Below are 13,648 nucleotides of genomic sequence, written 5' to 3' on the forward strand. Positions count from 1 at the left end.
TGTGGATTCTGATTTTTGATTTTTGATTCTGATGTGGATTTAGTGACTGATGGCTCTGATCTCTCTCCTGTCAATACTCTTTGATTGTGAGGAATGTGATGATAAAATGCTTGCACTGTGTTTGTCATTTATTCCCAACATTGTTTTAGTTTGTCTTTCTATAGTCTCATTTATTTGAGATTGAATCTTAAATACTTTCTAATGCACAGACAGAAGGCTTGCACTTGTCCTGTTTACGTGAATGGGTAAGGGCTCACTTGTTTCAATGGAAACAGAGCCAAAGCCTCAACTTCTGTTTATATAGGAAGGAGAACTGGATTTAACTCAAAACAAGAGATGGGAAAGATCCATTATATCACTTAGTCTCTGCTTTCATAAATGCCAGCGGTTTAATTAGCTTAATTTTAAATACCTTGAATAATGGGACCATTGCTATTTCTCATGGGACACGGTTCTGCCATCTAAGGATTGTATTGGCAGGAAGCCACTGCCTGATGTTCAAACAAATGGTTTATCTTAGCTTGATTAGGGCCCACTAAAGATGAGTGCAGCCTCTAAGAAATATGCTGTTTCCAAAGCTTAGAAAACAAGGGAAGAAAAGCTGTTACTCAATACAGAATTTGCCAGATGTCTAAATAGGCTAAGGAATTCCTAAGCCTCTGTTTACAAAATCCTCTCCTCCTCCCATGAATGCTTAAATTACAAATCACTGCTACCATCCTATGTTTAGGGTGAAATTTCCTTAACTCACTTCACTTCCAAAATGAGTTTGGGAAAAGAAACAAACATTTTAATTACTTTTATTTTCTCTCTTCCTGATAGGCTTGTGCAAATTAACCCTCATGCTCCTCAACTACAATTAAGCTCTTAGGCAGAATTATTTCTTCCTTTGGTCTCGATCGTGCCCTGGGGACGCGCTTGCTGAGGTGGTTCACTGCCTCAAGGGGACACGAAGGTTTGCTGTGGTGGCTTCTGCAGCCCCCCCAAGCCCCTGGGAAAGAGTCATGCTGCTGTACCAGGAATTTCCCTTCCTACCAGACCCCCGGGGAGCAGTGATTCAAAGCATTTCAGGAACTGGGGCCATGACCAACATCTCGAGCTCCCCTGCACATGTTTTTTTTTTTTACCCAGTCATTTCCAAGCTGCAGTTTTCCCTTCCTTGCCAGCCTGCACTGACTGAACTTGTTGGAGCTGCTGAGAACTACACGGAATGGCGTTGGAGACATTGAGCTGATTTCCATCTGTGGAGGGAGGAGAACCAGAACGCGGTGCTTTAAATAAGCTCCCTCCTCATGCAGTCTCTGAAGGGAATGAGGGCCCATTTTCTTAATTACATGTTCATTAGTATGTTTAGTGCTCTCCTCCCTCTCTTCCCCCAGCCCTGCCACCTGGGAGTTCCTACTATGTTACTGGAAAGCCACAGAGGTTTATTTAAATACCACATAGTCAGATTGGAATGAAAAGCTATGAAGCTTCCCCTCTTTAATACTTTTTGAAATTATTTATGGGCTATGCTTCTTGCCTACGTAGAAGGTGCCTTCTGAGATTCCTGCAAGTCAATGCAGAAATAGCTGTTTGAATTGAGCAATAATTAGAAGCATATGGAGCAAAGCAAAGCATCAGAGAAATCCCATTCTGCTGAAGAAACACTGCTGTCTGAAATAGATTTCAGCTGCATGTAACGTTTTCTCATATGGGCTGCAAAGAAATAACATTGTATGTCTGGTTTGCACCTACCAAAGCTGGGAAATTCAAAGCAACATCTGAAATTCTGTTCTGTGTTCAGTCCACTATCGCAAAGCTTTTGCAGCCTCCATGTTTTCCTGGGCTGTGCTTACGGTCTTTTTTTTTGCTAGACTTCAGAACAATGGAGATTCAACTTTTTATGGTGAATATGTGTAGATCCGTATTTAATATTTTTCTCTCAGTCTTTGCATTTTTTAAAAAGGATTTGACACGCTGAGGAAATGTGCATGGCTGAGGACACGGTTACGATCTCCTGTAATCCACAGGCTCAGTCCAGGGAGGCACTCAGAGCTCTCAGATCCCAATTTGCTGCCAAATTCGGAGGCGCTTGATGTGGTAGGCTGTTTCACTCCTCACTTCTAAAAATAGCAGCTCCTGCTCTCCTTGCTCCCACAGATCCTCCCTTCGAGTTCAGAGATAGCTGAGAACTCAGCACCTTGAGGGGGGATGTGCAGAACCCCAGCCCCAGCTGGAATAGTGTATTTCTCACTTGGTTTACTCATACAGGTTGAACTGAACTCAGTTTGCTCGAAGACTCTGTACAACCTTGTTATTGGCAGATGAGCTTCTTTTGACAGCTACAACTTGCTGACTGGATACCCAGCCCTAAAGCCGTGTTTTCATCAGCTGCTACACGTGTACAGTAAAGCCATGGGTTTAATGATGAGCTCACTCATATTTATGCTGTGTTTTTCAAGGGTGAGAAAACCATATCCCAATATAATGAAGCACCTGGGAGCCGTTGTGAAAAACAGTATTGTTTTAAAATTGTAAGTACACAGAATATTTTGGGAAACATCAACATCTAGTACTCCAAGATGTCCCAGGCTTATGCTACTCGAGATTTTTTACAAACAGCTTTGAAGGTTTTGCCTGGAGCAGAAGTTACAACTCCTAGGAAAAAAAAAAAAAAAAACAGGTTATGGAGGAAGAGTGAAATGTTGGCAGGTCTCCGTTTCCCCCCAAGGTGAGCAGGCAGCCACGTGTGGGCTCAACAGGGCCAAGTTTGGAAGCTGGGCTGGTTGGGCTGGGGCCTGCAGCACGGGGAATGATGCTGGGCTGCAACCGATGGCTCTCCTCTGCCTGCTGTGCTCCCAGCCCGTGCTGCTGGGGGTGCTGTGTTTTGCCTGGGACGTGAAAACTGAAATTCCAGCTGCTGAATGTGATTGGAGTACAGTTTCAGAGATAGAGATGTTAGTGCTGGTGTCTTTGCCAGGCTCCTACCGGTTTCTTTTTGTAAAGGTGTTGTGCCACAGAAGTACAGTGTAGCAATAGGTGAGCTACAGTGAAAACACTTCTTGGGCAAGTCAAATGTGTCCTCTTGCAGCATCTTGGAAGCAGAGCCAGGGGAGTGTGGGGCGCTCCCAGGCTGCTTTTGAGCTGGGGCTGGAGCTGGGCAGCTGAGGGACAGCACAAGCAAGGGGTCAAAGGGCATGTTTGCTAGCAGGGCTGGCTAAAAGCATCCCAGAATCAGCATCATGGCTGTGTGAAACTTCATTACTGCTTTTATCCTTCTTTGAAAGTACTGATTTGACTCTGAATTTTCTTTCAGTACATTTTTATCAAAATCACTTTTGAAAAAAATTGTATGTTCAAGGATTTTAGAGAAAATTCGTTTTATGGGTGGTGTTTAAGGTTGCGTCTTTTTCAAACACGACAAATGGTGCTTGGGATAGGAGCTCATGTGGGGGAAAACCCCATGTGTAGATCTTCCCAACACTTTCTTCTGAGAAATACTTGAAAAGGATTTTGCAAGAGTATGTGGTGTTCTTTTCCTATTCATGAGCATACATTTAAAAGAAAAATCAAGTCAGTTTTTAAGGCAGAAATTCCAAGTGTTTATAAACAGAAGCAAAACAAAAGCTGGGTAAACCTGTATCTATGGGCACTGAGCACAAGCACCCCCTTGGCTCAGGGAGGAATTAGTGCCTTGCATAATGAAGCCTGGGGAGCTCATTTTGTCATGCTCAATAGGCCACAGTGGTGCAACAGTAGGGGTGGAGGGATCAGCAGCACCAACAATGAATTCCCTTCATTTTTCCAATTTAAGGCCCGAGCAGAGGAAATGCAAAGCTTTTCTTTTTCTCTCCTTTTTTTTTTTTTTTTAAAGAGTAGATGAAAAGAGTGAGGCAGTAAAGGAGCCAGGTTGACACCTGTATCTGTGACAGCTCAGGCAAGGGAAATAGTGGGAAGGAATCCGCTGGCAGCAATTTGAAACTGTACCCCTTCCTGCCTTGGACGCTTTGACGGATGGCGCAGCTTTGTGCAGCCATATGGTCGAACATCTTGAAGGGCCGCCACGGAGGTGCTGGTGCCAGTGCTGGGAAGGGAACCGAGTCGTTAGCGGAAACCAGAGTTCTGAGAGAGGGGCTATTGATCTGTAATCCTGTGGGGGAAGGCAAAGCCCGGGCCGTGGCAGGGCTGAGCCCAGTGGCCAGCAGGGTGGCTCAGCACATGGTGCTGGGTGTCCAGTAGGAGCAGGCAGCCATACGCTCAGCTGGGCAGACGCAAAGACTCTCTCGCTGGCCGTTCCCTCTTTACGCACCTCCCCCCTCTCTTTATTCACCCCAAATAAAATCTGGCACCATTACAAGCTGTCACAGGCTTTTCCCCACAGCACAGCATCCCCAGCAGGATGCGGCTTGCCCAGCCCATGCTGCAGCTGAGAACTGAGATCCCTAGCCTGGGCTCCTGCCAGCACTGTGCCCGTCCCTGCAGAGGAGTACCAGGGCCAGCAAGATAAGGGTTGTAATGACCGCGGTGGGTTCTGCTTTCCCTTTTATTGCTCAGTTCGTTACGTTTGTTTCCAGCAGAGAAGAGTTTATGTGTGAGTGACTGTGCTGGCTGTGTTGGACCAAGTTCCCTACATGGTTATGTGGATGGACTCCAGGGACAGAGCTACACTTCCCTTAATAAGCTCCTCGCACCACATTAAAGATAAAAGAGGAAGGGAAATATTTATATTCTGACAAAGCAGCTCTTCCCTTCAGGCTCTTGTTTTATTTATTAGCTTGCTCTGTCCCTCTTCTGCAGGTTTTTTTTCCTCAGTTTCAGTGCCTGTGCACTCTTCTCCTTTGTTCGCTAATTTTGTCCCTGGGAGACAGTGACAGTGAAACTTAAGAATTACTGTCCAAGACATCAGATCCAAACTGTGTAATTCCCAGTTGATAAGTACAGCTCTCCCCCTATCCACATTTTTAACACCGAATAATGGTTTATAAGGCTTAAACAATTGAATATACTGCATCTGGTTTACTCCAGTTGCTTTTAGATGAAACTGTAGAAATAGGGTGAGCTGGGTTTTTGATGGTTGTTGTTGGTTGTTTGTTTTTTTACATTGCAGCACAGCTGCTGCTTATCCTCCCTTGTTTGTGTAGGCAATGGAAACCACCATCATTCTTTTCTGTAGAAGCCCTCACCGAGGCATGACACAGCTACACTGAGACCTTTCTAACCTCATTCATCAAACACTTCCTTCCCTCTGAGGCCTCATCCCCGGGGACCATTCATTTCCTTCAACTAATATGTATGCCACGTGAAAGGCATCTTAGTGCCTGGCTCTGGCTCTGCATTTGTGGAAAGGTTCAAGAAGAAATAAGAATGCTACCAGCACATGCAGTACATGATATTCCCTAACTGTTCTGCTTCTTTTGCTGCTTCTCATATATTGCAGGAAATCATGTGCTAGCTTAAAATGTCAGGGGACACCAGTGCCCATGTTATAATTATTTTTAGTTGCGTTTTCTTGTCTCAATCAAGTAGCTCCCCTAAGAGTGAAGTTTCAAAAATAAAGAGAGTTGGTGCCCAACATCGTTACCTTGCTGACATTGTCACGTTGCTGCTTGCTGTCACAGAACTGTAAAATGTCTGCAGTGTGCTTCGCTGTGCTTCAGGAGCTCACTGCAAACAGATGACTGAATCCTTCCCAGCTGGCCAAGGAAGCCGGCTCGTTTTTACTATTCACAATCGCAAACAAGAAGTGCCATGGCTCTGTTTCCAGACCCATCAAGAAGGCAAAGGAATTTGTTAATTGATTTTTCTCTCTCCCATATCAATTAATGAAGCTCATTGAGAGAGATGCTGTGCTCTCCACATAGTTAATTAATCCTTTTCCTTTATCTTCACAAATAACAGCAATAAAGCAATTAGCAAAGGATTTACAGGGTGTGGAACAGTGAGAGATTCCTCTGGCCCTTCTTCAGCTCAAGCTGTTTGTTCAGGCTCTCACTGAGGGGATTTGTGTCCCCCACCTTCTGTGGTGTGGCTGCTGAAAGCCCGGCCTCCTCAGGATGTGAAATCCCGGTTTCTCTCCCCAAAGGGAGAGTTAACAACTTCGGTGCCAGCCCTTGGCAAAGGGACAACAGTGCCCAGTGCTTCACTGCTGCTGTCTCTGCTGCTAGCCCTCTCCTCCCAGCCTGCCTACCCAGGGGCGCTCAGAAAGCTGATCTGTCCTGCTGTAACCTTGAGGGACGGAGCTGCTGGAGGATGGAGTTGTTCCCTTTGCTCTGTGGTTTTGGGTAGATTTTGCCATCTTGCCCAGATGTTAAGGCTCACTCTGACAGCTTTCTCCAAACTGCCCAACATGAATGCCTGGTCGTTGACACTTTCTGCAGAGATGACTACTGCTGCACAATGCGGGAAGTGCTGGCAGGAAGCAGCTCCACAGTACAGAACATGTGTGCCCTTGATGGGGCATCTGACCCTGTGCTGGGCTGCTCAGGTTACTTTCTGCCAGGATCTCTCCTGGATGGGTCCCTTCAGCACCCCATGCCTGCCCAGGCTTTCCCTCTCTCTGAATGTGCACGTGGGCCCTGTCACTTGGCCCATGGCAGGGCTGCTGGTTGGGAACAGCAAGAAGCTGCCAAGCCCATCCTCCAGCAAGGAATAGGGCGTTACTGGGAATTGCTGTTCTGCAGTGTTCATATGACGGGTGATTAAGCTCAGTCAAAGCTCAAGGATTCCAAGCATTATTTACATGGGCTTGGGAACTGAGATCAGCAATGCTTTTTCCACATGCCAGTTTCTGTGGTGTGATTGGGTTCTGCCCACTCACCCTCACTTCTCCACCAGGACTTTGGTGAGTAGGCTGTGAACACTCGCCCTGCAGCAGGGATCACAGCCCCCTACACTGGTTTTGGCCACTTCGTGGTTCCAAATCTCCATGGCTTGTCATCTGTCCTTAGATGTTATTTCTGGAGAGCAAGTTTGTTGATAATGTCCCGTTTAAGGGCAGCCTTGCAGAGTGTTTCTCTTTTCCTGCTGTTTCAGGAATTTGCCAGCACACAAGAGCAAGCAGCAGTTCCTGAAGTGCTGCAGCGAGAACTGTCTGCATTCAGCTCCTCCTTCTTGCCCACAGCTCCCCTTCTCATCAGCTGCAGTGATGTGTTGCTGGAAGGCCCATCTCCACCCTTCTTCTGGAGGCTCAAAGAGCTGCAAATGAGTGTCTCTCTTTCTGTGCTCCGAGCTATGAAAAGTGAGAGCTCTTCTTGTCCCCAGCAGCCATGGTGGCCTGAGAAGGGAAGCAGATCCCAGTAGCCTGGAGTAGAGCTGGTTCAGTGACAGGATTCCTTCTGAGCCAGAGCCTGAGGAGGGAACAAACCCTGAGTACCCCCAGCCCCTTGTTAGTCCTCAAGCTTTGATGATAAAAAAAAGGTGTTATCTGTATGCAGATGGATGCTAGCAGGAAGGTGTACGGTGCTCCTTCAGCCAAGGTGTTCTGCCCCAGTGAAGAGTTGTGATGGGGTGGCACATGTTTGGTTGCCTCACAGCCTCCTGTTCCCACCTCTGGTTGGCTATGCACTGGTTTTGTCTGCTCTGCAGGCTTGCCCACCAGCAGTGAAAAAAGAGCTGGAGAGCTCTAGGAAGCATGCAGCTCTTCCAGCACAGGGCTTTTTGAGACAGTGTACATTATCTTAACTACACAGCCCCTGAATATGTTTGGCTTGGGCTGATCCTTCTTTAACTGTAGAGAAGTGTCTTGTTTTTTTTTTTTCTCTGTCTATCCTTTTGCTTGCTTCCTCACCTCTGCCATGCCTATCTCCGTTTTTAAATGTAAACTTGGTGTACTGCTATCAAGTGACAGTGAAGAGATGTGGATGTTCTGTGTGACAGAATGTGTATAGTAGATGCATATTTGTCCTGAAGGCGAAATGCAATGTTTCATCCCAAGGGAAAGAAGAATGACCTTTGGTCTGTCTGGATATTTTACAATATGTCCTTCCTTTTCTGTTTCCTGTGAGGTTAAAGACCTGCTGGTGATGATTAAAAGTACTGCAGTTTCTTCTCTCTCTAAATAGGTTTTTGAGTTATTTCAAAAGAAAGAAAAAGGCTAGAAAGGCTTAGCTGCATCTTCCTTTTCACCCTGATGTCCACCGAAAATCAAATTCTGCTGCGTTTTACTTTCCAACGAAAGGAAAATGTAATAGCATTTTATTTCTGGTCTTGTCCAACAGCAGAAAACCCCACACCCTCTTTTTGACAGATTCACAGAAAGATATTTCTTTCTGTCTTCATACCAGCAGCTCACTTGCACGAAGCCAGTGTGGGATCTATAGACTTCTAACCCTTTGGGGTCCACATTCGATGCTGCACCGAGCAACATTGCTGCTAGGTGCCAAGTTCAGAAATTTCTTCCTCATTACTGCAGAAATGGTGGTCACGGTTCATATCAGATCCTTTTCCTTGGGATCTTTTTGTTAGTCCAGAGCTTCTTTCTTGGGAACTATGGGCAGAAATGTGTGCAAAAGTTTGTGGTGAAAAAAAATAGTGAGGTGGTGCTGGTGGTGCATTGCACGGGTGATCTGTGTGCCCCACAAATCTAGTGCTTTGGGAAATGATGCATTTACTCTGCTCCGGCCTCACGGCTGATACCAACATGCACTCTGACATCTCTTGGAAGTGCTGGACTGTATTGCAGGCTGTGCAGCTGATCTGTACAGATGCCATGGAAATGTCTGCGGTTTCTGGACATTGGGTAACCTGGGGATCATTGCCACACAGTACTTCCAGCTGGGCCATTGGGCTCCCAGAATTCCCACATTAAGGTAAAGAAAGTCCTGAGAGTCTCCTTTCCTTCCAGACAAAATCTGTGGGCAGAAGCGGGCATGTCCAATTAAACCCAGACGTGTTAGCCTTGCTCTTATCTGTCTGCTGGATGTTTGCAAGATGTGGAGAAATCATGCAGCAGATGGATGGTATGGCAATATAAACCACACTTTGCTGTGAGTAATGTTAGCATCTTGAGGCAGCCTTTCATTCCCAGTGTTTTTCAAAAGTAATTAGTGTGAAGTTCTCCACAGGATCAAGATTGGAAGTACTTTTCCCACTCCACGTTGTCTTCTTTCCCAGTTTATAATCTCCTCTTAATTTACTGTATTTGCTTGATGGTAAATCTGTGTGTAGCAGTTTCACGTATTTGCATTCAATTCTACCATTCTTTGTGGGACTGCATGAATGTGGCCCATCCCATTCAGCCAGGACATTGGATGAGGCCAACCATCCTGCTCTCAAACTTCCCCAAACAAGACAGATGTTGTCTATCCAGGGCTGCAGGGTGGGGTTTGCAGCCACTCGGTCAGAAAGCTCAGAAGGAGATCTGATTGAGCAATGGAGCAGCTGCTGAAATGGTGGATAGAACAAACAAACAAAAAAATGAATGTTTCCTGCTCTGCATGTATACAGCCTACAGGCCCTGCGCAGAAGTTGGACTGCCCAGAGGTGGGTGTCTTACTACAGCCTCCCCAGAGCCCTCATGCTGTCTGGGAGGGGTAAACCCCATGTTAGGAGCTGGGATGCATTGGCTCCCACGCTGCCAAAGGTCTCCAAGTGAAGCCTCTATTGCTGAACCCTCAGATGGCAACATGCCACACAGGTATGTGGTACCTTTGATTCTCAAAGACAGGCAAAAAGCATATTTCAAAACTTAGATTAGTCATCAGCCAAGCTGGAAAAAGCAGTCTGCCTTCCCTCCCTCACTTACTTTCACTGCACAGCTCTGTTTAGATTTAAATATTGCATTTTGGGGAACTTTTGGCTGACCTTGTTCAGTACCTGCCTTGCTCACTTACCCTCTGTTTTCTGTCCCTGGCAGACGACTCTTCTCGAACATATACCTGCTGCTTAGCAATTGCATTAAGGCAATGGAAGTAGGGCATTTTGTTTCTCAGTTTTTCCTCTCTGTAAGTAGAGTGGAAGTAACTATAAGCTGGAAGAGATGGAGCAGCAGGTTGCTGTCACTCCTTATGGAACTGTATGGAAGTGGATCAAGGCAAGGCATGCTATTCGCATCAGTGTTTACACAGCCTAAGTACACTGTGTGGCAAGGGCAGTCTCTGGTGCAGAAGTCCTATCAGTCTCCAGAAGTCCATTTTCACATGGCATTGCTGCTCAGTGAGTGAGCCCACTGCATGCAAAGCCCTCACTGCCTTCAGTGAAATCAAATGGATTTCTGTATTGAGCAGGGTGAATCAAGACATAAATGTGTGAGTTTCATTTAATCTAGATGATTGCATGCAGCTCAATAAGATAATATCCTGAAACTGGAAGGAAAAGGAGGATGGCCTTTTGTCCTTTGGGTAACTCGCTTTTAACATAATTCCCACCTGGTTTCCATTCTGTAGCCCTCTGTCACTGAAATAAAGCTGCTGAAATCTGTAATACAAACCTGTAGAATATGCAGAGAGTATGCAGCATCCTAGGCTCCTGTGAACAGCCTGCTAGGGAAGATGCTGTATAATGGTGCAGTAAATATAGGTCATCTTCAGTAGCATTTAGCTTTTAGCAAGTGGAAAAATCTTACACACATAAGAGGAAAGAAAATTCTGAATGTGAATGTCAGCTCTTCTGGTCAGATAAACGTACACGCTTGAGCTGAATAAATGTACAACATACTGAGTGTATGTTGAAAAGTTACATTATCAGCTGAAGAAATATTTGCAGTATTTTGCATTCAAGCTATAGAAGATGTCTGAATCTTCCAGGATGTCTTTCTTATCCCACATATGCAATAATAGTTGAAAAAAATTCACTGCCTTCTAGAAGAATAGTCTGTTTGTGATGCAGAGGCTTTTACTTTTCATCTGTAAAGTCTGATACTGACAAGTGACTTTCTTAAGTCTAGGAGGTGAGACGGAGAAAAAACAGCCTCTTCATCTGAGTGTGGACCTGAATGAACTGTTTTGGGTATCTAAACCTCAACATCATCGCCCATCAAAGAGCTCTCTGCAGATGATTTGGAAATGAACTTTTGAAAACATTTTGAATTTTACCTTTTCCTTCTTATTCTGTGGCAAGATGATGATGTAAACTATCAAACAAATAGAAAATACACAAACAAACAGAAAACACAACATTATTCAGGATTATCTAGACTTAAAAAGTCACAAAGAGTGCATTAGCTGTTTTCATAATATGACCAGAACCTTGTGGGTTTGTTTAAGTGAAAACTTTTCTATCACATCTGTTCTTTGTTTGGTCCATAGATTGGAAATTAATCTCTAATGAGTGCCTAATCTGCTGCACTGTTCCCTGGGACTTGGCATAAACACTGATTTATTTAGTACAGTTTGGCTGTAATCATTTGCTCAGAGCTGGAATCACAGCTCTGCAGCTCTTCATTAGGGAACAGTAAGCACTCAGCACATTTTGAGTCTGTTAGACACTGTCTAAAGTAATTTACTATAATGTGAGTGGATTAGTAGTTTGAAGATACGTGGTGCTGAGATCTGTACACACACCATGTTGAAGGTTTGGGGATTTACTTTGGGCAAGGTGGTCCGGTTGCTTGAACCAAATGTTCCCACAAAGACATGTTTTGAATCTGCCCAGAGGACTGGGCATTGACTCAGACCTGTTACTGGAGCTCATTAAGTTGCATCCAGAGCAGTTCTGGCTTAGCATGCAGGAGGAGTCAAGCTGGCCCACACCAAAACCAGTCTGGAAAGCAAACCAGTTCCTACAAAGTGTGGATGCTCACTGGATTTATATTTGCTTCATGAATTTACTACTACTCTGGACTGCAATACTAATGTAGACATCACCCACTGGAACAAAAATAAAATAAGAAATAGGTTTTTCCCCATATTTGTTATTGAAAAGCAGTTTTTGTTTGGGTTATTTTGCTTGTTTAGGTGGCATTTTTGTGAATTTTTGTTTTGTTTTATTCTGTCTTGAGACAAAGCATTGCAGGTTTTTTATTTCTTTAAATGATTCCTCAGTGACAGGATTTTCCAGTCAGTGATGAAAAATTCGTACATTCCCATGGTCAGATTCACAAAGAAGCTTGAGGCCTAATATTTAAGAATTCAGCATTCCTTTCTGGACCCAAATAGCCAAACAATTCAGTTTTCACCCAGAGCCATACACCCAAGACAGCCCAGCATTCATTGTGCTGAGCTCTTTCATCTCACTGCAGCTCATATTCTGCACTTGTGCACAGCTGCACAGGACCTTTGGCCATGAATTCCATATAAGTGCATATATGTGTGTGTGTGTATGAATTTATATTGTTGGTAAGAGTTCAGTCTGCTTTGATGGTGTTCCGTGAGAGATTTTTCCACTGCAGTTGACTTTAAATCAGATTTTCCTGCCTCAGTTTGTGTGACTGCTGGATTTAGCGGCTTGCTTAGGTCAGCCTTGGCTGGGTTAGCTCATCTGTCTTCCTGGACCATCATCTGTTAGGATGGGTTTGGTATCCGATCTCGAGCTGTGTTGCCTATGATGACAAAGAGAGTTCTGAACAATGTTGTTATCTTTTTGTCCTGACTTTTGAGTTGCTTCAGTTCTTTATTGGTAAAAATTCTTGTAGAACACTGCAGGTTTGTTAGACCTGGAAGGAAACTTCCCCAGCAACATCCCATTTCCCAAGAAGAGTCATGGAAGTGGGGGCAGATGACAGCACTCCAGGATATTTCTTTCAGGTTTCTAAGGCTGCTGTTCTGAGCGAGCACAAGGGCTGAACCTTTCTTCTGAGACCTCTTTTGTGTGTGGTCACCAAAATCAGGTCCTTTACATTTGTGTCCTTTCCCATCCGTCGGAGTTTTCTTTTGCACATGAGAAACTTGCTAGGAAATAAAATCTGCAGCTTTTGTTTGTGCACCTCTAGCAGAAGCCAGCCTCCCCAGTCTGTGCTCAGGGTTCTCTTCTGTCTGTCTCATTTTTAGTAATGCACACTTTCTGTTTCTTCAAGCTCAGCTCACACATCTGATTTTATCTGCTGTTCTCCTAATTGTGTTGCTTTCAGAAATGTCAGCATAAGGTGAGATTTCTTCCCTGGACGTTTTGTAACAGGCCAAAATTGTCAGAACAAGATCTTTACTTCCCCAAGAAAAGGAGGAAAGTCCTGTTTGTTTAATAACGAACCCGATACTTTATAAACCTAAAAATGCTTGTGACAGATGCTGATGCACAGGCACTGCTGAGCGGTTCCTTTTGTTCCCACAAGCAGCTGGCTCACTGTTACACCTGAAGAAGTAATTAGGAAGATAAGTTGGAACACTAATTTGCAACATTCAGGCCTTCCCTGGGAAGGTATTGCCATGACAAAGGGAAATAAAGGGACTTGCAGTCAAGAACAGGGGCACTACCCACCATTTTTCACTCTTACTGGCAGCTCTAGGTAACCTTTAACCTCTTCCCACCAGCTCCTCAAAGAAGCTACAAGATGCAGGAGAGTGAAGGAAAAGGGCCCGGTCTCCTCGTACAAAATACCCCTTACATTTAGACTTAGAACAAATGCCTTTTATTCCAGTTCCCTCGGGCTCTGTTTCTCTCAGGTACTCAGAAAGGATAACAATAAAAGAAAAAAAACTAAAAATATCACACATGCAAAGAGTGAATTGCTTTATAATAATATGATTAGGTACCTGAAATCAGTTTTGTAGATTTCTAGTAGTTGGGATGATTT

The sequence above is a fragment of the Lagopus leucura genome, unplaced genomic scaffold (genome assembly GCF_019238085.1).
Source record: "Lagopus leucura isolate 7727_CA_CO unplaced genomic scaffold, USGS_WTPT01 Super-Scaffold_100012, whole genome shotgun sequence".
NCBI classification, from domain to species: domain Eukaryota; kingdom Metazoa; phylum Chordata; class Aves; order Galliformes; family Phasianidae; genus Lagopus; species Lagopus leucura.